The sequence below is a fragment of the Numida meleagris genome, chromosome 10 (assembly GCF_002078875.1).
Source record: "Numida meleagris isolate 19003 breed g44 Domestic line chromosome 10, NumMel1.0, whole genome shotgun sequence".
Classification (NCBI taxonomy): Eukaryota; Metazoa; Chordata; class Aves; order Galliformes; family Numididae; genus Numida; species Numida meleagris.
In genome coordinates, this window is record NC_034418.1 from 5,508,387 (window position 1) to 5,535,647 (window position 27,261).

General features: G+C 38.4%; 1 long non-coding RNA gene across 4 annotated transcripts in view; it reads left to right on the forward strand.

Annotated features, from left to right (window-relative positions):
• LOC110404383 overlaps positions 1–27,261 on the forward strand; it is a 203,447-nt gene that overhangs the window by 60,882 nt on the left and 115,304 nt on the right. Inside the window, exon 1 of one of the 4 annotated variants that reach the window (XR_002442205.1) lies at positions 3,344–3,395. The exons of the other annotated variants lie outside the window; for them this stretch is intronic. This is a non-coding gene — a long non-coding RNA (uncharacterized LOC110404383). Of the gene's footprint in view, positions 1–3,343; positions 3,396–27,261 lie in introns of those variants that run through there. 4 annotated transcript variants of the gene reach the window in all.

Below are 27,261 nucleotides of genomic sequence, written 5' to 3' on the forward strand. Positions count from 1 at the left end.
TCAACAACTGCAAAACAGACTATTAAGCATTTAGTAATTGACACATAAGCGATTAACAGGCTTCAGGCATCTGTGGGATCAGGATGAAGTTTGAAGAAGTGGGGTGTAGAAGCATATAGAAGTCCGTTTAATCTCATTTTAGATGCTCAAATCCTTTCGTAGATCAGAGCACTGTCCTCAGAAGTATAGGGAACGTAGGTGCTTAAAAAAAGAGTAGCCCATAGACTATGTTTTGTGTTCTATTTTATCTTTGAACACATCCTAGTTCAGTTATCAACCAGAATTATTTTTTAAAGCACCATTTTCTTTGGAAATGAATTGCAGTGGCGATAATGCCTTTTTTGGCACTGCAGCTAACAGGCATAATTGAGAAAGTTATTCCAACTGAAATATATAAGTAATGTTTCTCTGTTTTGTACTTGGAGCTTTAGAAGCATACATCATTTTGTCGTAAGTCTGTCAGAAGCTCCTGTACTTCTCTTTTCCTCTGCTCTCAAACATCAAAACTCGCTTCTTAAAATTTTCCTGCTCTTCTCCTTACAACGTGCAATTGAATGTTTTACCTGAATTACAGGCTCTGTTTTTGAAAAAGCAGTTGAACAAACCCATTTGTTTTATTAGAAGAATAGCATGTACTTTGAGTGAAAATCTGCCATCTAACCCAGAGCCCAGTAGTATGTGAACTCTGCAACATGCACACGACACCAGTTCTAAAACCCTGCAGCTTTCAGCCTAGCTTCATCCAGTACGTTGCTATATTTGGGAACAAATTGATTTTGGCCCTGCAGGGCTTGCAGTTTCTCATTCAGTCCCTAGAATGGGGACTGAGTGAAAAGGCCCTCTGGCTGGAGTGCTACCGGTATAACAAGAAGAACCACTGGTAAAAGTGTTCTCCAAGTTATGGAGCACATATGGGCTAGCAGAAGAGAGAGCAGTGACCACTGTTCCTCCTGGGGGGCAGAACTAGCCTTTTCTGTCTTCCAGCCGCCTAGCATCACCTCCAACTCCAGCTCCTTACCTGTAGCTGTCTTCAGTGCCTTTCCTATTTCTTTCCCTCCACTGGTTTACATCGCTTGCAGTATCAGAATGATTCTCCCTCCATTAGGTATCTTGCTAAAATAGGGATGACTTCATGTGTTTTTGATGTGCAAGAATGAATATGTTCCCAATATTTTTTAGCACGCCCATGTTCTTCCCTACTTTAGTTGCGTGGTTGTGTTTGTTCAGCTCCTCTTGTTTAACTGTTTCCTGTTCATATGTATGCTTTTATCAATTTTCACATATGCTTCAACTTTTGAGAGTATGGTCATGAAGCGGTCAGAGAGGTGATTACAAGTTGTAAAATGACCTTACCAGTAACTGTTTAAGCATAAGTAATGTTCTGAAATTGCCTAAAGCAAAAACTGCCAATTCAGAGCTGATTGTAATGAATCAGGTTCTTCTATACGAAATAATGTGATCAATTTCTCATTTCACTGAATAAATAAGCTGGAAGATAGGGAACTGTCTATGACCTGCTGTTAACCTTTTCCCTCATTATTCATATCAAATCTATGACATGCATGTAAGAAACCTCTGGTTCAATTTTAGCTAATTATTTGTTAGAACTGAAGGCTCTGTGAAGTGTTACTGATTGTACAAGTACCCAGGGACCTTATGACATCTAATGAAAATAATCCCAACGAAGCTGCTCAGGCCTGTATGCTTTTTGCCTGACTATCATTGTAACAAGAAATATTCTATTTCCCAGGCAGAAAAACCTGTGTGTCTGCCTGCTGTTTCTTTCAGATGCAAGGTGCTGTTATAATAATAATATAATAATATATCTCAATTATTGTTGCAATGAGAGCACTGGAGAAAAATTCTCAGGTATGCATTGGAGTAGATTCTACATCGTGCACATACTTCATTGATACTTATCACTTTAGGATTTGAAGTATTGGCATGTTTTAATGTAAAAAAACAATTCTGGTTAATTGTCTACTTTTATTTTTGTGGCTATCTAAGAAACAAAAATATGCCAGCATGTGTTGAATACGATTAATTCCACATGAAGTGTTTGGCATGACTTACTGCTGTCTTTTAAAGTCAACCTGATTTGCAATGCAGTTCAAATCAAAACAAACAGTTGTGGAATAGTAAGGCTAACATTCTCAAAACCACAGAGCAGATATAAAAATATAGGGTGGGTTGTTTTGTTTGGTTTTTTTTTTCTTAAGGATGCCATGGGCACATGAGGCCCAAGTGAAGTATGGCACAGAGGTCTTCCCCATTACCTCTGGGATAACATACATATACGTACATACACAGCTCTCAGTGCACCAACTTACTCTTGCTGAGAGGTAGAAATTAGTAGCTCAGATACGGTGCTGCCCATGGACAGAGGACTTTCAGCTTTGGGACTAATGTCACCAGTCTTAGTGTGGGATCTCTGTACCATACTCTATGCAAAAACAATAGCTTTTTATCACAATATCCCTAAGAAATTTCTGACACCCATCTTGCAAGTAGGAAAAAGAAATCTGGTGAGTTTAAATGTCTTTCTGTAGTTTACATTAGAGAGATGTGAATGCCAGGATCCTTCTGACTTTGAAATTTAAGACCATCATCCCCCTTACTCAATGAGTGAAATACACCTTAGGAATTAACAATGTTCACATCAATGAAATAACTTTCAAGTCATGTAATGTCTGTTTAAAGAACCCATAGAGACTCTATCTGCCCAGAAGCAGCACATAATGGGAATATGGAAATGGTCAAGGAAAAGGAGAGTGGAAATAGAAAGTCTGAATTAAAAAAAAAAACAAAAAACAGGAATGATCTTTTTGATGATTAAAACTGTAGAGCTGTTGAATAATCAGTAAACACATTGTTTTTAAAGGACAACAAAAAAAATCTCTATTGAATGTATTAGGATCTTACAGGGAAAAAAAACAACACTTAATCCCCCACAGATAAAGCATCTCCTTGGTGACAGAATAATTACCAGAAAAATGCAATATAAATTGAGTGGATAAAACATTAACTTCTATTAATAATTCCCAAACTTCTGTCCCTCTAGAAATCCAGCAATCCACATTATAAAATGTGATGATGATATAATACAACTTTCACATAATTTCCAACATTTTTACTTACTGCTAGAACTACTATTGACCTGTTGTATGGGAACTGCTGAGTCATGGCCTAAACTACTGATTGAGCACCTGGGGAAAAGACCTGGTCAGCCCTTGGATCACAGGTGAAGGCAATTCACTGTGCGACCGGAAGGGGTGGAGCCTGGCTCCACGTCTCTAAGATCTCATTTAAGGGCTGACTGCCACTGTGAAAAGTTCTTTTTCTGGAGATCCTTCCTCTGTGAAGTTTCCTCTGTGAACCTAGATCCTTGCAGATGGGTGAGCAGTCTTTTTCCCTTTCCTTATAACACCTTTCCGTTACCCCAGTCCTTCTGTTGTTACACCTCTTTTTGTAACCCCTTTCCATTGTGTTGGCCTTTTCGATTGTTACACCTGTTTTTATAATTCTAATGAATGTCAATAACTTGAAATTAAACAATCTAACAGCATGTTTTCTTTATTATGTGTGTAGTTGATAATTTTTCCTATAGTTAAGTGTTTGAGGTATATACATGTAAATGCATTGAATAATTTATTCAAGTTATAAAAATTAAAACCACAATAATGACAACGTTGAAATGTAAAATAATTGGATAAACAAGGAGGTGACAGAGCAATTAGTAGGCAGTAATTCCCTCTTTCTATAAAATCTCTTAATGAAGAGGGAGAAGACATTTCATTTCTTGAAAATAATTGGCAAGATCAGGCTAGAAATAAGGTATATGTACTTCAATCTATGATTATTTTTTTTTTTTTGAAGTCAATAAGCAAATATATGGCATACAGTACAAAGCAAAGGATCTTATGTTGGAATTTCCAATTCCTCTGAATGTCCTGATCAAGTGAGAATGTCAGTGCTCAAAGGTTGGCAATTCACTTTCCTGGTCAAGACAGCATTTTCAGTTGTGCTTGAATGGCTGCTGCTTTCTCATGGGTGACTGCTGGCCTTCCTAGCAGCAGAATAGTAATGCAGTAGGGAAGTAACCTCGTTACATTCTGTCATGGAGATATCTGGTGATAACATCTACCCCTTCGCTTTCTCTTCACAATGGCTAAAACTTGTGAATGTGTTTGGACAAAGGGAAGATTTCAGTTTTCAAGACTATCTCTCCAGCCTTTCTGCATGCATTTACCTACGTGTGTTGACAGTCTGCCCTCAATACAGCTTTCCTCTCCTTTCCTGCTCTTTTCTCACGTCCTTCTTATTCCACAGCACCAAGTGGCCACAGCACTGGTGGGAGAACTGATTCCCTAGCTTTGTCCTTTCGTATCTATTGAATATGACACATTCTCAAACAGCCCTGAGGACTGATTTAACTACAGATCCTCTCCCTCAGGCCAGCAGAGGCAAACATCTGGAGGGAAGAATGGAACATGGTCCACAGAAAGCTCTTTTGCTTCTTGTATATGTGAAAGGCTTAAAAATGACTATTTGCACTAGCTGTCAATGGTATGAAGTGAATCTGTTTTTTAGTAAGCTTGATGTTCCTACAGCATGCACTTTCCAGAGAAAGTGGTAATACTGATGGTAAGATTATTTTAAAGGTAATGTCCTAGATGATACCATGGGAGTCTAGAATGATAGGCAGCATTTAATTCCAACTTTTCTTGCATTTTGTACAGGTGTAAATAATTTTACAAGCCTTGAGGCAGAGGGGATTGAGGTTGATGAAATAATAGCCTTGAAAGAATTTTCATAGCATAGCTAGGAAGCCCTCAGAACATGAGTTTATCAAAAAGGCCAAAGACAGACTCTTGTCTGCACTAGTCCCACCAGACATGGTTAAAATGAAGTTAGTGAAGAAAAATGAAAACTGCTCTTTTTGCAGCTAAGTTGGTCCATGGTCTTCCTTGACCCCAGGGCTAGTGATTGCTGACCAGAATCTCAATGGCTATTTTCCTGTGACAATTCTGTGTCTGAGCTCATTAATCAATTTCTATTCAGCAGAATCAGTTTGTGGAAAACTTGCAAAGGTTACTCAATCCAGAGGGAGCATGTGCTGTTAGACAGAAGACTTTTCAGCCTCAGTCTTAAAACAAAATTTCCCAAATCTCTTGTCTCGTATCACATTTTCCGTGACCTTATAAATTACTTATAGCAAAGAACACATCAGGCCTTTTACCACAACCAAATCATTCATGGTAATGTTAGGAAAACATAAGCTCACCCTGCCTTCCTTAAGAAAAGAAGCCTTTCTTTATCATTACATCATAAAAACGGTCACATCCCTTAACCCCTTGGCTCCAGCATGAAACAGGAAACGACAATGGTGAAATAGTCAAATATGAATACGTGAGAGAGGCTTTTCTTTAATGCTCTCCAGTAATATCAGTTATCATCCAGTCTAAGAGCTGGATTTTAAAACAATTTGTAGAAACCCTGAATCTGTTTAAGTCCTTGCAAGGTTAATCCTTGCAAACACCTGGCACAGGACTTGAGTGACTTAGAGGAATTCCCCAGACTTAGCAGCCCTGCATGAGCATGTGCATGTACTATGGCAGGATACCCGGGAAGAGAAGCAGTTCTAGGGGGTGACTTGTGGAAACAAGGTGTGTTTCAGTGCTGAATAAATTGGCTTAATGTTTTCAGTATGAAGAATGAAATACTGCCTTATTTTTTAAATATGGTGAAAATATTTTTAGAACAAACCTTCAAATACCTGAGCTTAATCTCTGTTGCCTGTTGTGTGTAGGTAATTACCAGCTGCCCATGGCTACCTCCTGGCCAGCTGCCTCCCCTAAGGAGGCACCATGCCAGTGCTGTGTATGGTTTGAAAGCCCAGTAGGCGTAGCTTGTGCTGGAAATATTTTTATTATTATTCTTTCTTTTAATATTTTTCATTATATTGTTTCCGTATGTTTTTGCATGTGCTTGAAATGAAATTGGTGTATGGAACTTCTCCTGCTAGAGATGAACTACTACCTGATCTCTCTTGAGTGCTGAGCATAGTGGGGTAACTGTGAACAATGCAGGAAACAGTACAGCACCAACACAAATAGAGAGATGCCACAGCCTGTCTCTTATGCAGCTATAAGGATGTCTGGCCTTTAAATTTACTTTTCTTCCCAAAGGAACCAATTCTTTATTTCTGTTACCTGAACTTCTCCTGGATTAAAATTTTCCTGGAGCCTGATCAGCTTTTCTGGTATGTTTCTGCACTACTGATCCTGGCTCTTTGGGCCACAGCAAAGTTGACAGAACTACTGCTAGAAATGAGAAAGGATAGTTAGTCCCCAATTTTGCTGTTCTAACAAGATGAGAAATTTATGCATTGGTATGTTTTTTCCTGAGACCTAGACTGAAGCTGCTTCCATGTAGGATGTTGTGTTGCGGAGGTTAACACCTGCCAGGGTCCCTCTAAATTCTCAGTGATTCTGTCCTGTGAATCAGGATGACTTGTAGGAGGTGCTTGAGCTCTGGGATGACAGTAAGTTTACAGAGACATCCAAGAACAGAAATGGAAGTCTGACTGTGAACTACCCAAGACAAAAAATGTTAATTGAATAAACAAAGCCATACAGTACTTCCTTGCTCACTTTCCATGGGCTGCCTGCTTCTTCTGTCAGCTCTTTTTCTCAGCTGCCTAGGCAGGTAGTTCTACAGTCATGAGTGCTTTTCATGAAAAGTAATTCTTTGGTGTGTGAATTTTTGAAAGATGCTAACTAGCTGTAATCCTAAATCCATCAAGTTAGGAAGGTATTTCTATTTATGCCATTTCCTTGCGTACTTTTTTCTGTAATGTCCTGATCATTTCCATAAAATAACAATGAACTGATATAGAAGTTGGCATATTGCAGTGTAAAAAGATATATTTTTCATTGCAAACTTTTGTAAGGAAGACTATTCTGTAGCTCCTTCCACAGATACGCATGGATGAGGGGATTTTAAGTGTTACTTCTACAATTGGTTCTGGAGGCATTAGCTGGCAGCGTGATTGTGACCCTTTCCCACACATGTTAGCAATGATCTTGTTGCATCAGCATTGCTGGAGATGTTGAAATGAGCTGACTTTGTGAGAGTATCCTGAGTTTAAATTCCTTAACTGTAAAGCAATATCCTAACAGCTATATGCTACTCATGGATAGAGCAAAAAGGGGGAAAAGTGATTGAGAGGCGTGTGATAATTTTGATTTTTTGCCACTGTCTTGCTAAGTAGCAAGTACGTTCCATGGCTGTATCTGTGCCCTCTCTTCAGAAAGGTGCTGTTTGTGCTCTTCATGCAACTTCCTGTTAGTGATATCAGTTCCATTTCCTTGCATCCAATTCTTGCCCCTATTTCCATGAAAGTGTTGTTGATATGTGGTGTACCGTAAATATGAAATACGGGAAGCTTGTGTGTCCTATTTTCACAAAGATTTTACTGTAAGCATGCAGGTTGAGATTTGGTAATTGACTGGTAGTTGGTGGAAGTGCTAGAGGGTCCTGGAGTGTCACTGCAGGCTTTAACAGTCTCCCACCCTTCCAAGAGCCCTAGACCAGCTTTCTAGCTGCTACTGAGGGAACTGAGACCTTGGGCTCCCTGTGCTTGGCATCTGCCTAACATTTTGGTCAGGACAAGAAGCTGGGCAGGTCAAAATACAAGCTGCATCACTCTCCTTCATACTCCGTATAAGGCATAGTAGAGGCAGGGTGGAATTTCATGCTGTTTGTATGAAGTGAGGATGCCGTGCTGAATACAGAAGTCCTGCAGTCACATTGCTAGCAGCACTGCGCAATTACAAATGGCTGTCACTGCTGCCAGAATTTAAGTTCTGCTTATTGAGAGTGTAAGTTCTGGTGTTACATTCCCTTGGATGTAGGTACCACCTTCATTGGTGGCAATTCACGATAAATAACAGAAGAAAAAAAACAAAGAAATAAGTTTAAAAGCATCCTCTTTTTGTTAACTTATATTAACTTTCATTGGTGGGAAACTTACTAGTAGTTAGTTTAGTCTAGTTTAATCTATGAATGTTATTAGCTGAAGTGAAGCAAAGGTGATGCTTTGGCAATAGCACTTGCATGTTTTGAAATAGTATATGGAGTTTGGCATCACTGCTAAAGGCATTTGCTCCCTCAGTGATTTGGATTCATTCAAGACATGACTGGTTTAACAAATGCCGTTCTTCAAGTATCTGCAGGTGTTTGCAAGGAGACTGTATAGAAGGCTGCCTTTTCTCTAGCGAGTGGGATGCACTGCAGAGCTTTCCCCTTTAGTGAGTGCATTGTAATTGCCGGAAACAGATAAATATTCCTTTATTTTTAGGCTGCCCATCCCTCTTTAAGAGGACCAAATTCTTAGCAAACAGAGTTGTACCACAGGACACAGAGACAGGATGAGGGTTTGGGAGGGGTAAGTACTGTCTTTGCAATATATATCTGGTATAATTGACTCTATTACATAAACTGCATATACATGGGGAGTTTCTTAAGTTTCCATCCCAAACCTCGTACTGCAGAGGGTAAGCCAAGTGCTTCATTCCTTTCTCACAGACTGTGTTAAGATGTGAAGTTTTCCAAACTTTTTCTATTAAAATTTAAGAACAGTCTCCTGATTGCATTTCGGCCCTGGCCTCAGTGCAGTCTGGAATGAATGAAAAACAAGAGAGTAAAATTGGACACACAGTATTGAGATGCCATGCAAAGCTCTAGAGGGCAGAAAAAGAAGGGGTGGAAAACCAAGCATTCCAGCCATGGGAACATCTGTACAAAAGCACTGCAGCAACAAACTGCCAGATGGTGATGTGGTTCACAAGAAGTGCAGGTCATGGATGCAAACCTAGAATGTGCTTGTCTATCTAGCAGTTCTCTTCGATAAAACCACATCATCTCTGATGGGTGACAGCATCTTAGAGCACAGCTATTTATTTGCATTCCAAAAGTATAATTTGCCGCTTGCGCTCCTGTGTAGAGTTAATCTGTGTAATACCCCAGACAAGACTCCTGGCTGTAATTCTATTTCACAAGATTTTGAGGTAGTCGGCACTGAGCTATATGCTTCACAAAAAGTACATAATTGGCTTCTTGGTCATTCTGTTTACTACAGCATTTCTCTGGCCTCACCATGCCCTTTGGTTGGAGGAGATGGTACTTCTATGAAATGTTTTCTAGCCTTGCATGTAACACAGGCACAAGCACTATATGATGTGAATTAAAATAGCAGATACTCTTCCAATGGAGAGAAGCAACTTGTCTAGACTGACAAAATGGCTTATATAGGCTGGTTCCTATGTAATACTTTGGACAAATATGAGTAGTCATTTGCAATATAGTTCAAAATACAGTCTCACAGTAAAAAAATCTAAGCATAGAAGCCCTGGATACTGTATGTCATCGATGGGGGTAAGTGAAGTAGTTCAAAGTCTGTTCAACCACAACTGGTTGTGGTTGACTAAAAATATTTGAAAACTCACCTTGACCACAGTATTGAGATGCCATGCAAAGCTCGAGAAGGTGGAACCAAAAGAAAAATCTGAAAAGGTTTGGCAAAACAAAACTTCCTGATTTTATTTTTTAAACAACAAATCTTTGTTAACATAAAAACATGAATTAATGGTTTCATATATTTGGGTTTGTTTGGTTTTTTCAGCTTTTTGAAAAAAGAAAAAAAGGAGTGACTTAATATAAAAAAATATTTTAAAATAAGCAACTGACTAATGGAAAAATTAATAATTTACGTAGTTGGAGGCAGATCTGACTGTCAATAGCAACAATTTGGTAACATTCAAAATAGCATTTGACAATATCACGTTGTTTTTAAACCAAAACGAAGTCAAATGGGAAGTGTGTTTGAGTTGCACAGAATTCAGATGTTCCCTGACAGAATTGTTTCTAATGTTTTAAATCCCATTTCTGTGCTTCTCCATGGTCCTGTGGAGAACAGAAGGAACAATAACTGTCTACTGTCACTGAAAGCTGCTGTATAGGTGAGTGGTAATTCCTATGTGCCTTCTAGATGGGAAAGATCTTATAATCCTTTTCAGACTAGCTTCGTGTGATCCATTTGTTTGCTGTTTGTGACATAGGCAGTAGCAACTGAATGTAAGCTTTCACAAAGGAAGCCCTGAAGCCTGGTTGTGTGATATATCCAAAATGTAACCTAAATACCGTTTAATTGACAGGGCAGATTTGTTTATTTCCAAATAATTGCACTAAATTGCAGTTCTTCAAATGTAGTTGGGTTTTGCTGGCTTTACCAGCCTATCAGCAGCTGGGGAATCATATGTTTTTCTGCAATAATAGGCAAAAGTAAAAATTAACTGTGGCAAAGTAGCCTGAAACTACTTGTTCTAATCCAGTGAACAACTGACTCCCCAGCTCCAGATGTTTTCTTTTGCACAGATCACTTCTAAAGCAGTGAACCACAGACCAGATTTAAGTCATAGATTTACATCTTTAAAAGATCTCTTATTAGATGTTTATATATTAAAAAACAACAAACCACCTTGTGAAGAGGGAGTTGCATAAATCACATGCACATGGGAACTCAGCACACCTCAGTTCTTTGATTAGCAGCTGAGCAGCTATTTAGCAACATGGAGCAGTTAAAGTCTGATTCCTGCACTTTCTTAACTTCGTGCTTCCTGTGTGTGTTCTTTACATTCTCACCCTCTAATAAAACCTTTGGAAATCCTTATTCCCTAGCAGAAGAAAATTCAAAAGTCTTAGAAATAATTATTCTCTGAGCAAGAATTCATGTCTAGACCAAATGCCTGATGTTAAGGACCTTCGTCTATGTGTAGTCACCAGTCCTGCAAACATAGCAGAGAAAAGGAGAGCTTCTCTAGAGCACAGGTGTGTCTACAGGGCAGCTAAGTATAGGACAGAGGCACAGTCACCTAACCAGTAGCTGCTAGATGAGCTAGAATGGATGCATGGGTGATCAGGTTAGCACAGTTTTGGATGCAAGTTGTGTGGGGGGGCTGGTTCTTACTGTATGGTGGTAAGAAGGGCTGGATATTGAATTATCTATGGTATTGGGAGCTTTAGACAGTAGTGTGCAAACAAATTCAGACAGAATTTACAGACCTAATTCTGTAGATTTCATGTCTTTCATTAATGTGCAATACATAATAATTTTTAGCTGCTTTTAATTTGCCAGTAGTATTTACTATTTAGGTGACACATCTTAGAAGCATTTCTGTCTATTATTAACTTCTGTTGTCTGCTTCCTGTTCACTTGTCTCAGTGTAGCATAATTTTTTTCAAGGGAATCCATCTATACAAGTATTTTACTTTCATAGTAGTGCTTTGTTATAACTCAGAATAATTTTAAATCTGTCCCTTATAATTTGATCTCTGTTTGCTCTGTCTCTTCAATCCTATTTGTGACTACCTTGTTCCCATACTTATTTTCAATGTTCTTCTAATCTATCATCTGCCCACAAATATCTTTTCATGAAATCCTTCCGAAGAACAAACTATTATGCATGCTAAAATAAAGCAATATCTCCACACAAACTGCCCCCTCTCTCCCCACACCTCTGGAATATTTTTACCAGATGTGCTTGGCTGATGGACCAAACACTGGGTGCTCATCACATGGTCACAGCTGGAACTGACTTAAAAATGTCTATTCAGTGGAAATTACCATCTTGTTTTATTTTCCTTAAGCAACAAAATGGTAACACAGATGACATCTGTCTTCCCAGCTGTTCCTCGTACTCAAAGAACTGCTTCTTTCTCAGAAGTTATCCAACCATGCCCCTAAAAATGAGATGATGGGGGGGAAAAAGTCAAAGAAAAGAAGGCAACTGATAGATATAAAAAGAATCCAAAAAATCATATGATAAGGATTCTACATTTCCATGTTTTCCTGTAGTTTTTCCATGTTAAATAAATCCCAGAGTACTTCACAGGCTTCACCATCTAATTGTAATATATGTATGAGAAAATAAAATCACAGTGATAAAATTGCAGAACCGTTCATCAAACACCTTTGAGTCTTTTCTGCACTCTGCACGGATGTTTGTGTGTATGCTTATATACACCAACTGTTGATCTGTCTAGATCCAGTATGCTTCCCAATATTCTGCAGAGTATTCATGTCCTTATCATCCCTCATGCTTTTAAGAGACAGGATCCGTTCACTTTTGCAACTGCGAATTCCAGTGTCAAGCATATTCACTTTCAAATGGAAAAGAGCAAGAAAATCAAGGTGCAGTTTTTGCAAAAAATGTTTGCTTGTTTTTATAGTACAAAATATTATTACTGATTAGGTCAGTAATCGATGTTTTTGCATTTGGAATATTCATTTATTCTATTGTACATAGAGTAACATGGATTCTGGACACAGTGCTTTCCCCCCATCCCTCTCTAAGGTTGTTGCTTTGTGGATTATTATTTGTTTGTTTCTCTTTTTTTTGAGACTGCTGTAAATTCCTTAGAGTAAGAGGCTTCATTTTAACCTGTTTGATTTAAGTTATGTTCATATTTGGCAAGACAAAGAGAGTGAATAAATCTTAATCATTGGAGAGCACAGAGTACTTGTGTTACCTGAATTTCCATTACAAGCCAAAATACAGGGCAATTACTAGCTTCTATATATAGCTATTTGTGGGAGTCTGCTGGCAAGAATAAAAAAGATTTGGTTTAGTAGCTTGGTTTGACTTGAAATCCAGTCATGTCTCAGGCAAACTCCTAATTTTAAACAAAAAACATCTGTTTGCCTCTAGCTGTACCGTGGATATTTTATATCAGTAGGTGATTTATTTTCCTTTTTCAGTTTCAAAGTGTCAGTAATGGTGATGTGAATAAAAGGAAGTTTACTGTATTCCCAGACTGTGTTATTGCTCACAGACAATTGGGAATTTTGTGCGTTGCTGTGTAAGCAAATTGCTTTGAATATGTCTTCCCAAACACAAATATTTACAGACAAGGATGGGGAGGGTGAGAAGGGGAAGATGGTAAGTTATCTATGGTCCTGCTATGAGAGAGTCAAATAGGGCAAAGTATTCTATTGCAGACTCACTCAGGTGAAATGATAGTTGATTTTTATCTGCTCTAAGCCAGGTTATCTTTAAAATAAATCTCATGTTCCAGAGTAGGCCCAGAGTTCAGCACTTTCCTATGCTGGGTGAATTGTTCCACACTGAAACTGTACATATCAAGTAGCTGTGCTGGTACAGTAGAAAGTACTCAAATGATGCTTAAACTTGCTAATATATACACTTTTTTCTTTTTCTTTTTTTCTTATCCTATTGTGTCTGCTTCTGCTTCTTGTTTCTGACTGCTGGCAGGGATCACATTTCCCTGCTGATGTTTTGGTTGCTGTTTTATTTTGTCATTTTTTCCAAGAACCTGCAGCTTTTGCCAAATAAGAATATTGGTTAATTTTTCATTTTGGAAAAATACCAAATAACAATGATGAGATTAATTTTAAGTTGCCTCTAATCTTGAGAAAGTGTAGGGGGGGCCGTTTTCTAGGGATTTTCCTTTTTTTCTTAAATACAATCAATAATTTTTTTAATGAAAATTGCTTCTGTTTTCATATAATTGTGACCTTATAACTGACCACTCTCATTTTGGGAAAGCAAAAAAATTCAATAACAGAACAGAAAATGTTCAATCCCAGATATATTTAATGCCTTTTTTTGAAAGATTGAGTTTTAACTGAAAAAGCAGTGAGATTTCAGAGAGATCTTGCAACTGCTAATACATTTTCCAGAGTGAATTCCAAAAGTAAATTAACTGAAATAAAAATGTTCACTCAAGGAGTAGGATATTTCTCAATGTGAGTAGGAAGGGTTATTCCACTTTCAGCTACTTTCCATAAATGGCAGAGCTGTAATTACAGCATGTGTTAAGTTAGAGGCTTGGCTGGATAGGAATATTTATAAAAGCTGACATTTCAATAAATTGACCTGGTTTACAAGATTCTAAAGGAACAGCAAGAAATAACGGAGAAAAAAAAACCACCTGACGTGGCAAGCAGGGATATTTCAAAACAAATCAAACAAAGTTCTGATCTGTGAGCCCATGAGTACTCATACAGTCAATGGAGGAAACAAATCAAATGCTTGTAAATGCTGTTTAAGGGTTTACGTGCAACTTGACTTGATTAGAAAACTAAATATTTAATTATTTGTGGTTTTGATTTTATTAATATTGCTTTCCTTTACTTGCTCTCTCAAGATGTTTGACGTCTGGTGAGAGAAATTGTGGATAACATTTCCATGTGTGGTGCTCATACAGCAGATTTTTATTCTAGTGCTGTGTTTGCATAGCCCTTCTCATGCTGGAATCCCATCGATGTCTATGGGAGTTTCCTAATGAAGAATACAGAAACTGAAATCTGAGATGAGAATTTGGCTTGAGAGTTCAAATCAGGTTCCTCCCTTCAGCCAGTATGATGCCATCATCATTTTGGTCCCCTGCTGCTTTTAAACAATGTAGACTTAAAACAAGCCCAGATTCCAGTGCTGTCTTGTCAATGTGACCGCATTTGGAAGGTCTCTGTTAGCATTTTATTTTTTTCTTGTGTTCTTTTTTTTTTCTTCATTATTTAAATTGCACATGGGCTTGGTGGTAGGATTGTCAACAAGGTTTTAAGGACCTGTTTACCGCTGTGAGATGAATGGATGTGTTTGATAAATTCAGAGCAATCAGGCAGGCTGAGCAAATGGCAAAAAAGTTAGAAGGTGCTCAAACGGGTAAGGCAGGCTTCCAGTGATTTTTGGTTATCAGGTCCAGAGCTGTGCCAGCATGGCAAAAACATGTGCATCTTAATTGCTCTTTGTCTCTTCCAAAAACAAGCTCTCACTGAGGAGTAAAGAGATACTTCTCATATGCACAGTGCACTTTGTCTTTCTTTAAAACTGTCATGGCTTAAAGCTTTACAGTAACAGAGGCTTTGTTCTTGTAATGCCTGCAATGTGGGTGGCAAGGCAAAAGGCAGGAGTGGTCTGAGGCTGTGGCGTGTGCTCTCATTCTAAAAATGAGAGAACCAGAAAGAAAAGCAAGGGAAAAATGTGGTTGTATAATAGGAGCCTGGTGCTGTGTAAGGGAAAGCTCTGATTAGGACACAGACTTGAGGGTCTCAGTGGGTCTGCCTGTTGGAGAGGGCAGAGCAACATGGGGAGGTTACTTAGAAAAGAGCTGTGTGTGGGAGATGTTGTTTGGAGCATGCAGCTAGCAGGAGAAAATGCTTCCTCAGGCATTTCAATCTCCTCCTGGTGTTGATAAAGGCAAGAATCCTTGGTTGTCTCCCTCCCAGAAGGTACTGGTTTTGCTTTCGCTAACTCTTGCATAAACATAATGAAACCATCACTGTGACTTATGTACTGTTCTAATTATGAATGTAGTTTAAGCATCCTTTGGGCTTTGTACACCTCAGTGACACAGTTATCCTCAATGGCTGGATATACAAAGTTGTACAAATGTAATATAGTTTGTTTGTGCAGGGGATGTCCTTGTATGAGAGAAATTCATAAAGGCAAATTTTTTAATCTGCTTGGTGCTGAACACTCCATTGATTTCCCCTAAATCCACTGGCTTCCGTATTTCTCTGCAACAAAATGGCTAAATAAACCAGCCCAGTAAGTCACACGCTCAAGCAAAAGGCTGTAGCTATTGCTGCGTGAAGCCTCAAGACCTAAAATGAGCCTAGGGACACAAAAAGCCATTCATATTACAAATTGCCCTTTGCTTTTGAACTGTAAATTATCTTTATTATTAGGCTAGCCATGGTACTGCAATTATTAGGTGCCCTGTGTCTAAAGGTTTGAGCAATTAGAAGGCTGGGGTGACAGTCTCATGATACAGAGTGATAAAATATGTCCAGTCAAGACAAAGAGATGGTCTATATTCGTGTCTTCAGCGTGTATCACAGTGAGCCTGGAAGCTGTGCTGCTCTTAAACATTTCAATTAGCCCTGACATGGCCACGGTGAGCCCACAGATTATCTCTGTGTTGCTGTTAAGTTTTTATGAGGCTATCCCCTCAGATTACCCATTTCCACGGCAATCTATAAATCTGAAACTTGCAACATCTGATTAATTCTCCCAGAAGAGAATAGTGAAGATACAGATTTTTTCATTAATGAAGTTTGTGTTGTTCTGAGGTCTCATATATTCCAGCCATTGTTTTGCAGTTTTTTTCCCCATTCTAATCTCTTTTTTAAGGTACCAAGGCAGGCAAGGGTTTCAAAATCACCCACTTCCTGTGGCCTAGCAAATTGACTTTTCTTGCAGCACCATTTTGCAAGCTGATGGCCATTCTTTGTTGTTTTCAGCGTGAACAAAACTAGTGCACCATTATTACTTATTACTAACAATTGCTTGGCATCACTTTGCTATTGAGTATTGTGCAGTCTTTCTTTTATACACCATATTCCAAATTAAAAGTCATGTGGCTTTGCATATTTTTGAGCTTTGAGATCAAATGAACCCAAAAATGTAAAATGAGCTAAATCTGCTATATGTTTCCTGGCCCCAGATAGAAAATTTGATAAACAAATCCTCCTTCCTCCTTGGCAGATAAGGAAGCTGAGGCACAGATGTCTATTTTAAGGTATTTTGGTGGCAGACAGAGGAAAATATCTGTCTCTCAGTTTGTGTCTTATGTGGTGGAGAATACTGGATGATATGTGCTATGTTCTTCAACAAAGCAATTGCTTCACTGTAGCATTAGATAAATTGGCTGAATGATAAAAAGGCAGATAAGAATCCAGATGTCATGCGTAGGAATGCACTTTTGATTAGCTTATGAACCCTTGAAGTAATGCTTCCTGGGTTCTGTGTCATAGAGGCCTCCGGAAAGGTGTCAGAAAAGCAACGTCATTTGTATGTTTGTATCTGTAATTATCACGTAAAGATAAAAGATGAACAGGCTAGGTAACTTCAGCCCTTGGAATGTATTTTGTCTGGATTTTTAAATGTTTTCTTAGTGTGACTATAACATAGCAATGGTGCTCACATCCCTGACGTCTGGAATACTGCAAAGGAAGAGCACTGTCCTCCAGCTGTCCTTTCCCAGCCGTAACCTGGGGCTGCTGCTTCCCAAATCACCCAAACAAGAAGCTCGGTGGTCACTGCAGCTTGGTCTGGTGTAGCCATTTCAAACTTGCCATCTTCTGTCCGTTCAGCAGGTACTGTAATTCCCTGCCTGGACACAGGACAAGATTTGCTTTTGTCCTACCAGCAACATATGCAGAAATACTTTCTAGGCACAGGAATGAGCTTGGTCACAGAAACAGGTCCAACAGTGGCCCATAGGTGAGTGATGAATCTCCAGCAAGAAGTACTGAAAATCCAGGAAGAGTGCTGCTAGAGCAATGGTCTGTGGAACACCTTCTTGGTTCTATATTAAAAGTTGCAGTGCTCTGGCCAGAGGCCAACAACTCATCTTCATTTTTCTGTTCACATTAGGTACATGCTTTCATGTTCTCCATGTGCACTTCTTCTAACATCTATCTTAAGGCAGTTGAGATTTTCTGCCAGTAAATCAAATGCATCTTGAGATGCAAGAGAGATGGAGATGAGTATTAGTGCAAGTCAAGTGAAAAGTGTTGTGAACAATCTGGTAACATTAAATGTAGATATTTTGGGGGTGATTTTATAAGCTTACTTTATGTACAGAGAATAAAAGTGTATTTGGTTCAAATTAGGTAAGCTTTGTAGGAGCACAGAGGTGCTCCTTGCTTTTAATATTCTGTGAAATTGTAGATAAATATAGGTGTTTCCATCACTTGGGCTTTACATATTTAGGGTTTTGTGTTTCTTTTTGTTATATATGTTTATGCAGAGCATATTTACCAAATATTCTATTCAGCAGTGGTCGGCCTGAAGCAGCCTGCCATGCTTTTTCAGCGATGTTATGCATATTGGTAGGAATGCCTGTCATCTCAAATCTCATACCAAATCTACAACTGCTCCATTTAAATTCTGCATCTGTCTATTGTTCCTTCATATTCCTTGGGTATTATGCTCCACAGAATTCCATACTACTAACTCATGTATTTCGAAAGTGTTTGCTTTTGATTTTTTTTTGAAAGATGTTGACTGATTGGTTGGTGTTATCTAGTAATTTTATTACAGCTGTCCTCATGCACATTTGACTTTTTTAAACAAAGTATTGCATTGTAAATTACAGAAATAAAGTTTGTGTTCTTTTTAGACCAAGCGTATTTTCAAAAAACGAGCTCTATGCCTCCCACCTCCACTTTCAACCAAGATCTCAGTTGTAATAAACTGCCTTCTCTCCCTTGTCTCAATGCTTCCATTTCTTATTGAAGCTTTTCTTTTTCTTTCCTGCAGTGATATAAGCTTCCAGTCAATAGTTTTCTAGCAAAGATACCAATGAAGTCATGGAAATTTTATTGATTCTAATTTTTTTTAACTTGTTTAGTATTTTCTTTGTGCTCTGATCAGATTTAATTCCTCAGCAGATATGTATGGTAGGACAGAGAATTTCCTTTCCTTTCATTCATGTAAAGGGAACACAACTACTGAAGCCCATACCAACACAAGAAGCCATTGTTCTGTGTATTGTATGAGCAGCAACAGCAGGGAAGAACTCAAGGTATTCCTCTGGAGCCCCTTTTGAGGAAGAATGATTAACTTGACTAGTGGATGTGGGTTATATACACACATACCTGCCCTGTTATAGCCACAGAACCATGCTATTTTATAAGTCCATTAGGTATCAAAGTTGTATGAATCTATAGCTGTAACAAAGGGCAGCGCCACTTAATTTTTGTTATGCCTAGATGCCATCCAGAGGAGTTGTACATATTGAAAGTTGTCTGTCTTTGAGCTAGCTGTAAAAGGCATAATGGGCATACAGTCATTGTATGAAATTCAGAGTATGAGATGTTAGGCATTTTCTGCTTAACTCATCTTTTCCTTGTTCCTCAGTCTAACGTAACTGACTGTCCCTCTCTTCTCTCTGTCCAACAAGGCCTAATTCCCTTATTAGTCTCTTTCTTGTTAATATGCCCTCTGCTCTGCAGATTCTAACAAGCCATTTCTCTCAAATTGCCTAATAGATTAACATAATTAAGTTAAATCACAGCAATTGTTTCCAATCTATATTTAGCTTAAAGTTTGCTGCTTCTGCTTCAGATGTGAAGTTACCCTTATATTCCTGAAAGTTCATCCATTTTTCCCCGTATATAGCAGTTGGTCAATTAAGATGTGTTCCTCTTCTCTGCAAACTTTACCTTCCCTTACAACATGTGAGATTCTCTTCCACTAGAATGAGGATCGTGTCAGACTGCTCTGCATTAGAGCAATGTGTGGTGTAACTCTGGTCATCTCAGCTGATCAGTGCTGCCTTGGCTCTAGAAATGTATGCATTGTGAATGATATCGTTGTTAGGAATGTCATCCTTTTAAAGAGAGACAAAAAAAAAAAACAGCCCAGTTCATGCAGGCAGTAGAAGGGGAATCCACATCATTAAACTGATTAGAAAGTTCCAGAGGGTCCTAGGTTTTGTGGCAGACTTAAAGTGGCTCTTCTAAAAGGGCTAGCGAGTTCCTCTGTCCCTTCCTCGTTACTGTTTAGTTCAACAAATCTTTTTTTCTTTTCCCCTTTCTTTCTTTATCCCTCCTGATCCATTGCCCCTTTCCCCTGCCAGCTGGCTCCCTCAGCTGCTCATTGATCCTTCAGCTGCTCTGGCACTCCTGCTATCAGCACAACGGGAGGCACAGCAGCTCAGAGCTTGCCACACAGACCCATACAGGAATGAATCCCAGAGCTGCAGCAAACCCCCCCAGATTTGTTCTCTTGCTCTTTCTCTCCCATAGCAACCCTCTTTATAAATTGTAGGTTGGCATTCAAGAGTCTTGCTTTTTGTAATAACAGTAATAGCTCTGATGTTTCACCTAGTTTCTGCAGCTTCTGTAGGGTTAGAGTTCTGGCTGAGCTATGAAAGCCACACATCACATTGTCATGAGAAAGTTAGCAGCCTTGGGCAGCTGCTTTGTGTGCTTCTAAATGCCTTGTTCCTGCAGGATCATAGTTTGCAAAAGGTAATGCTTTTAATTTGAGAGGTGTGTAAGAGTCAGTGAGGGTGGAGCAGGAAAATTAGGAGAGCAGACTTGAATATGGTCATGATGAGTTATGTATCCGTTTTTCTCCTCTTTGTTGGTGGACTGTGCTGTGTAAAACAAATGGCATGATGAGAATGAAGTCAGACATGTCAGAATGATTTTACATAACTTATGCATACTTTCCATCCCCTAGAACGTGGAAGGAAAAGGTGACAGAGATAAGCTGCAGCAATTTAGCAGATATAACTGCATTTGTTTCTGGTGTCATTTACCGTTAGGTACTGCAGGTCCATGCTCATGGTAAAGATCAGTATGTCAGTAGCTCTCATTGTGACAGCTCTCGAGCAGTGGCTGAATTTATTTTTAAATTTTGATTCTAATGTACAGTGCCAGTGGAGGTGCACTGCACTGAGTGTTTATTGAAAGCAGGTCTAGGAAGCATGGTCCAAAGCTTTTATAGCCAGCAGTGATTTAGTTGCCCAGAAGTGCCAGTCTGTATTCTCTCTCCTCTTCTCTTTCCTCCTGTCTTCACATGCCTGCACAGGTCATCAGAAACAAACTGGATAAGCCACGCTATTCAGTAAAGAAATTGGAAGTAATAAAAGATCTATTATATGACATATCAACAGTATTGTTATTGTTCCTTTCATGGGAAAGTCTGTGAATGTTTTATAAGGTTTATCTGTATTAGTGCCATGCTATCCAGACGCAGAACCTTGTTCAAGTCCACCCAGCAGGTTTGCGACAGGATCAGAAATATGAGTCTCTATCCAGTGCTCTGTGCATTCGTGAGAAAACCATGAGCCAAAGAATTCCAGGCTTTGTTCAAAATCAGAATATGGAATCAAAATTTCACATTTGGTTCTTTTTCCTTTTTCACTGTGGGTCAAGTTGAAATGGCAAGTCTTTAGCATCCCATGTAAGTTGTCAACGCTCTGATATAAAGATGGCACTAATTTATTTTCTGAATTCAGGTATCACCAGTGGCAAAAAAAAAAGAGTTCTGTTAGAGTAAGCCACTTATTCATAAAGATCTGTGGGAATAGGATAAGCTGAAAGGAAAGGACAGTAGTAGTGCACAGTTATAAATGGCCTAAAAATAATCATGAATATTGCAGAAGTCGTATTGGTAACAGCTTAAGTATATTTCCGTAGGTGTTTCTTTATATTTACATATTAATTAGTAGATACCTAAGATATTGTGTTACTAGAATGGCTGTGATGCTCATGTTTTATTGACAGTCTATTGTATCCAATAAAAGTTGCCAGATGTGGAAAATTAATTTGTACAGGCTTAATTGATTGCAGAATTTCTTATTCTGCCAGTTTCATTCTGTGCAACGCTGCATCTGCTTAAGTGTGTAGTGCCAGAGTAACCCTGCAGCCAGGTAGCTGCCCCTCTCATTGCCTAGTGGTGAGGGGCACAGGAGATTTCTGTGCATCATGCAGGCCAGTGCCTTTAGAAATCTCCTCTTGGAGAAATCTCCTACTTGCAGCAGTCAGATGGGGTAGATGAGTACCCTAACCTAAATGCCAAGGCTTAACATGAGCATCACAGCATTCGAGTCTTTTTTCCCATACCTGTCAGTACTGTACTTTCTGATCTTACCAGCAGCTTCAGTATTCTTTTGCTCATAGCTCCTTCACCCAACAACCCTGATTTTTGCTGAAGTGCAGGAGAGTCTGCTTTCCAGTGTGCTCCCTGTGCTGAGGGCTGCTCCTGAGCCGCATCAGGCAGAGTGAAGGAAGAATGCATGACCTCTGGAAGCTGCCTTCCTGGCTCACTGCACTCAGAAACTATGCCTACCTCCTGCTCACCTCTGTGCCTCTGCTGACAGCCCCCTCCAAGAGCCTTTTGAATTCCAATAGCCTTTAAAAGGGTCCGTATATATCTTAAAATGTTTTGGAGGGAAGGCAAAAGTTTTTCACCATTCAAAGAGTAGACCGTAACACTCAAGTTCAACACATCCTTGCTTCCATGTGGTAGGACCAGGGTAATCTCCATGCTTGAATGTTGGAGCATTTTTTGGAAAAATCTTTTCAAAACAAAAATAATAGAAGGTCCTTTCTATGTGCCATTCCCTTATGAGAATCAATGAAAGATCATTTGCAATTTACAACTAGTTAGTTCTGTGGTTTTCCTTCTCATGACTGCTTCTTATATCATCTACTTTGCAAAAAAGAAATTATTTGCAAAGTGAAACTGGTATAATGAAATGTATAGTAACCTTTCTGGTCTTAATACACTGGCAGTACTTCCGGAGCAGCTGATAAGTGCATGGACTGGCCTGTGTTGCCACTGAGGTCAGTATTGTTTGACACTGTAAGGTGTGTAAATATTTGTCTCACAAGATAATGCAGCCAGACATGATTTGTGGGATTACATCCTTAACTGATCTAGGTATTTTCTACCAGCAAGATCCTTAGCTAGGCTGATGGATGTAGCTCAACAAAAGTTATGAGCAAGCTTCTCAGATTTATCCAATTAATGCTTATCCCTTTAGCTTCAGGATCTAATTTGTTGCTCAGTAATACTAATTTTGCTTTCCTTGGTACCCCTACCTTACTTTACTCTGTTCTATCATACCTTCATGTGACAAATAGGGAAGACTATGCACTTTAGACAGCCACCTTATTTTACAGAGGTAAGGAAAATTACTATTTCCCCCCCTTTTCTTTTAATTCACTAATTCAGGTGGATCATTTGGTTGTTCTTAATGGTGTTTCTGTGTTTCAGTGCAGTTCCTTTTTATATAAGTGTCTGAATCTCAAAACGAAATGTAGTTCACGTATGTTAACATAATATTGCAAAGGCAGTTTTTCCATAAGGTTGGTTATTCTCTCAAGACTGGTATCTATTTCTAAGCAGTATTTGCAGACTTCTTGCTTTTGGTGGATTTGTCTGTTGTTTAAAAAATATAGACATAAGATCATGCAATTTACCCTCATCTCTGATCTCAGCAAGTGTCAAGGCATCTTCAAATGGAGATTTCTAATGATGATGAGTGACAGCTTAAACTGAAGGAAATGGATTTGAAACCCAAGTGTGCAGTTACAAGCACAGATTTTTTTGAAAATCCATGAGTAAATGTATGAATTTTCAGAGACAAAGATCAAAGTAAATTGTTTCCTGTGAGCCAGAAAAGCAGAAATACATAAATTACAATCCAGAAATCCAGAAGTTCTAACCTAAATTTTTGAGAACTTAAAAACAAAGTTTAATAATAATTGCTTCAACTTCAGTTGTGTAATGACAGAACAGTTTGGACAAAACAATTTCCTCAAACTAAAGGAATATTAAAACTGAAAAAAAAAATGGAGAGGCTAGTCATTCATGTAGGAACTATTTTATGTAACAACTTTATCCTGACACTAAGCCAAAATAAGGTGAAGAGGTGGCTGGGTTTGGGGTTGTGTTTTTTTGTTAGGGTTTAGGGTGTGGTGGTTTTGTTTGTTGCTTTGTTTTTATTTTGTTTTTGTTTTATTCATATGTCTTTTTCCCCTTTTAGCTGTAATAGAGTGTATTTTCTACAAAAATGTCTTTTTGAAATTGGGAAAGTATGTTCTAGATGCACAGGAGGAGTTCCAGTATTTCACAATTAAAGCAAGCAGCATAGCAAACAAGATGGAGATCTCCACTCAGCTTTCAGAGTGTGGTCTGCTTTTGTGACCTTAGTTTGAGTAACACAGCTGCAAAGCACAAGTGCTCTGGAGGGACAAGATGATGGTTTGTTTTACAATCTTTTAGTTTATTTAGCAAACTAAAATAACAGTTGCTTTGTAGTCAACTTTGCTGGACAGATAAACAATAGTGACAATTTCATATGATGTATATAGACAGAAGAGGTTAGCTGCAACCCCTGAGTGATGGAGCTTGTCATATTCCCTTCTCCAGTAATGCACAAGGTTAGAAATCAATGTCTTAATCATGGGCAGCTCTGGGCAATTCAGATATATCACACACAAACAGGCTTCTAATTACATTTAAGAAATACATATCATACATATATAAACTGACATAAATATCAGAGTGGTGTTGCTAGCTGTCAAAATGGATAAGTATAATTCCCTCAGTGGCCCTTGACAGGTTCAATACCTGCTACGGAGGTGCTATGAACAGCATTATACGGCTGATTGAGTTATGACAGCTCTAACCCAACAGGGAAGCGAGGCAGGAAGGAATAGCCTGGGCTGCAGACAAATGATGATAAAGTGATCACTTTAAAGAACAATCTCCATAATATTTCATGCTCGCTGCACGGTGTAAAGGCAGTCTTGACTGCGGGGCTAACTGCTCTATCAATTGATTTGATTCACTGCTGCAGCTACTCCCAGTCATAATATTTCAAATAAATGGTACCGTGGATAGAAATAATATCTGCATCAATATTAACCCTGAAAGGACTAATGGACACAAGCTATAATTTCCTGGACACCCTAATAATGCATTTTGACTGGGTTTGGCATGGAGTGATTTTTTTTCTTCTTTTTCTCCTATATATATATATATATAAATATATATAAACAGCATATTGTTTACTTAAACTTTCTTTTATGGCAATGAGAAAGCTTTGTAGCCCAAGCCTCATTCACATCTTCAAGTTTAATTTTAAAGCAAATTCTACTTAGTATTATTTTTAACTGTTTATAGTGAACATCTTATATTACAATTGCATTAATTATCTGAAAGAAATGGCATGTTGAGCATTTATTTGTATGTGCATATTATACCATTTTTATGTGCATGTGTACATACGGAAAGGATCTGCTATGCTTCATTTAAAACAAACAGTAAAGGAGCTTAAAATTAATTATAAATGAGAATGGAGTCAACAAATGATATCCTGGAAACACAAGAAACCAGTAAATTCTAATGGTTATACAGGATGTTAGGGTTTCTTTTTCCTTTAGAAAAAAAAAGTACTATGTGAGACAAGCTGAACATGTAAGAAGTAGAAGTGAATTTATGTGTTCATAACCTTAAATCAAACCTGATTTCTATTTTCCATGCAGTTTTTCACATACTCTGCAACATAATGGATGTTTATTCTCTTCTTTCATTCATAACACCGTGCTGACATTTAAGTCCCCTTTAAAGATATGCTGTGCTTATTGTGAATCAAGTTGATGTGTATAAATTGTATAACTTTATTATTGTTATTCTTTTTCCACTACTCTCTGACTACTCGACTGTCTTTGGATTGTGAGTCCTTAAGGTCACAGGCATGCCCACAGATTCAGAAACTGTGTAAAAAATAGTGTTTCATGCATGCTAACAAGAATTAACCTGGATGGGTTTAAAAATCTATTTCTCTGATTATTAGTTTGTATCTAGATAAAGAGTGTCCTTATCAGACTCATTTTTTCTCATTTGTCCCTTAAACATTTACTATAAATCAGAGAGGGTGATACTTAGGTTTGAATCTCATGAGGTTTGTTTATATTTGAAGCTAAAGTAGAGATATTTTATGAACAGTCCTTGGTGAATGCTTTGATTGCAGAAGTGGTCTTAAACAAGTTTCAAAGGACCCCAATTTATAGTTCTCTAGAAGACGTGGGGGAAATACTGCTATTTCTCAGCATGCAGAATAAAGCCTGAAGGTTCCAACCTTGAAGTTGAAAATTACAGAAATCAGCATTGACTTAACCACTGTTTTTATGAGTCTACTATGTCACAAAGGTACTGTTTTCCTTCATTTTTGACTTGAGTACCCAAACAAGTTCTGTCATACTTGTTGCTTGCTAGCACGCTTACCTACAGATCAGTATCAAATTTTACCAGGAATGAAAGCACGTGGCTCTAATGATGTGGTTTTTTGTTGTTCTGCAGTTCCTTAGGAGCCTATGCCAATAGTCCGGGTCTTCTTTTTGTAGATCACTACTCACTACTCCAGTATTTTACCAAGACAACACTTTGTTTTTCTGGCTTGCTTCCTCTCCTACCCATTTTTTTTCTCCTGTCTCACAATGGATGGTGCTAGTTTTTATTTTTCCATTTCAATCTATTTCCTCCAACTTCATACCAATCTGGTAATCTTTTGATACTTCTGTGCCTCTACTCTAAGCTCATTGAACTGCTTTCTGAAGTTTTTCTTCTCGAATTCTAGACTTTTGGTTCAAGTCATTTGGTTCCTATGAGTCTGTCCTTGCTCGGCTCTTAATCTTTATTCCTCTCCATCTTTGTGTGTATTCTTTGCTCCCACTTTGTTATTCTCTCTACTTGTGGCTGAGTTATAGTGATAGTGCCCAAATGAAAACTAAACCACTCTCACTAGTAAGAAACCTCACAGATATTCTCCCTTTGAATTAATATACTGGCTTGCCACCATCTAATGTTTCTTCCCAAATATCCAATGTATAACGGTTAAAGTAGAACACTGAACTTTTGCTGACAGCTGTTTACAGCAACCAAAATTCTTTTGAGTTTCTCTGTTGTTGATTGCCATGTCCAGCATTGCAGCTCTGTCACTTAACTGTCACTATTCCTTAACTTGATATTTGACTTGGGCTTAAACCTTTTGTGTCTTGAAATCTAGGCCATATGATTATTTTGAAAATCCATTTCTGAAAGAAACCATGCCCCATCCGTTTTCTGCAGCATAAACTCTTCTCCACATTTTCATCATCCTCTATTGTTTGTTGGAAACTAAACTTCACTTGAAATATACAGCCAGTTTGCAGCTGATGAGAAGCATTTTGCAAAGCATGTTGGCCTAAACTACTTCTTTCCTTCTTCCCTTATTTATCTTACATTAGCTCCATCACACTGATAGTAAAATAGTTGTTGTCATGTTTGCTATTTCCTTTCCCATTCTCTCTCCACTGCTCAGTATCAAGACATCAATCATATGCCTTACCAATCTTGATGACTTATCAGTCTCTGCCACCCTGTACCTTGTTCCTATGAGTATTTTTGTTTCCATTCAGTATGGTTACAAGGAGCTTGCCATTTACAACTGCAAATTAATTGTTATCTTTGAAAGCCCTGCTAAACATCTTTTTGACTGTAGGTCCAGAAATCCACAATCAAGCACCCAGCTTGAAATCTTGCCAAAATTTGCTACATACGAGTATTTTATTTCATGTAACTCCTATCAATGTTGTCATCTTTTGATGTTCTCATTGTACTCTCCAATTTCTATCTTTTTTATGGATAAGTTATTTGGCATGAAGAA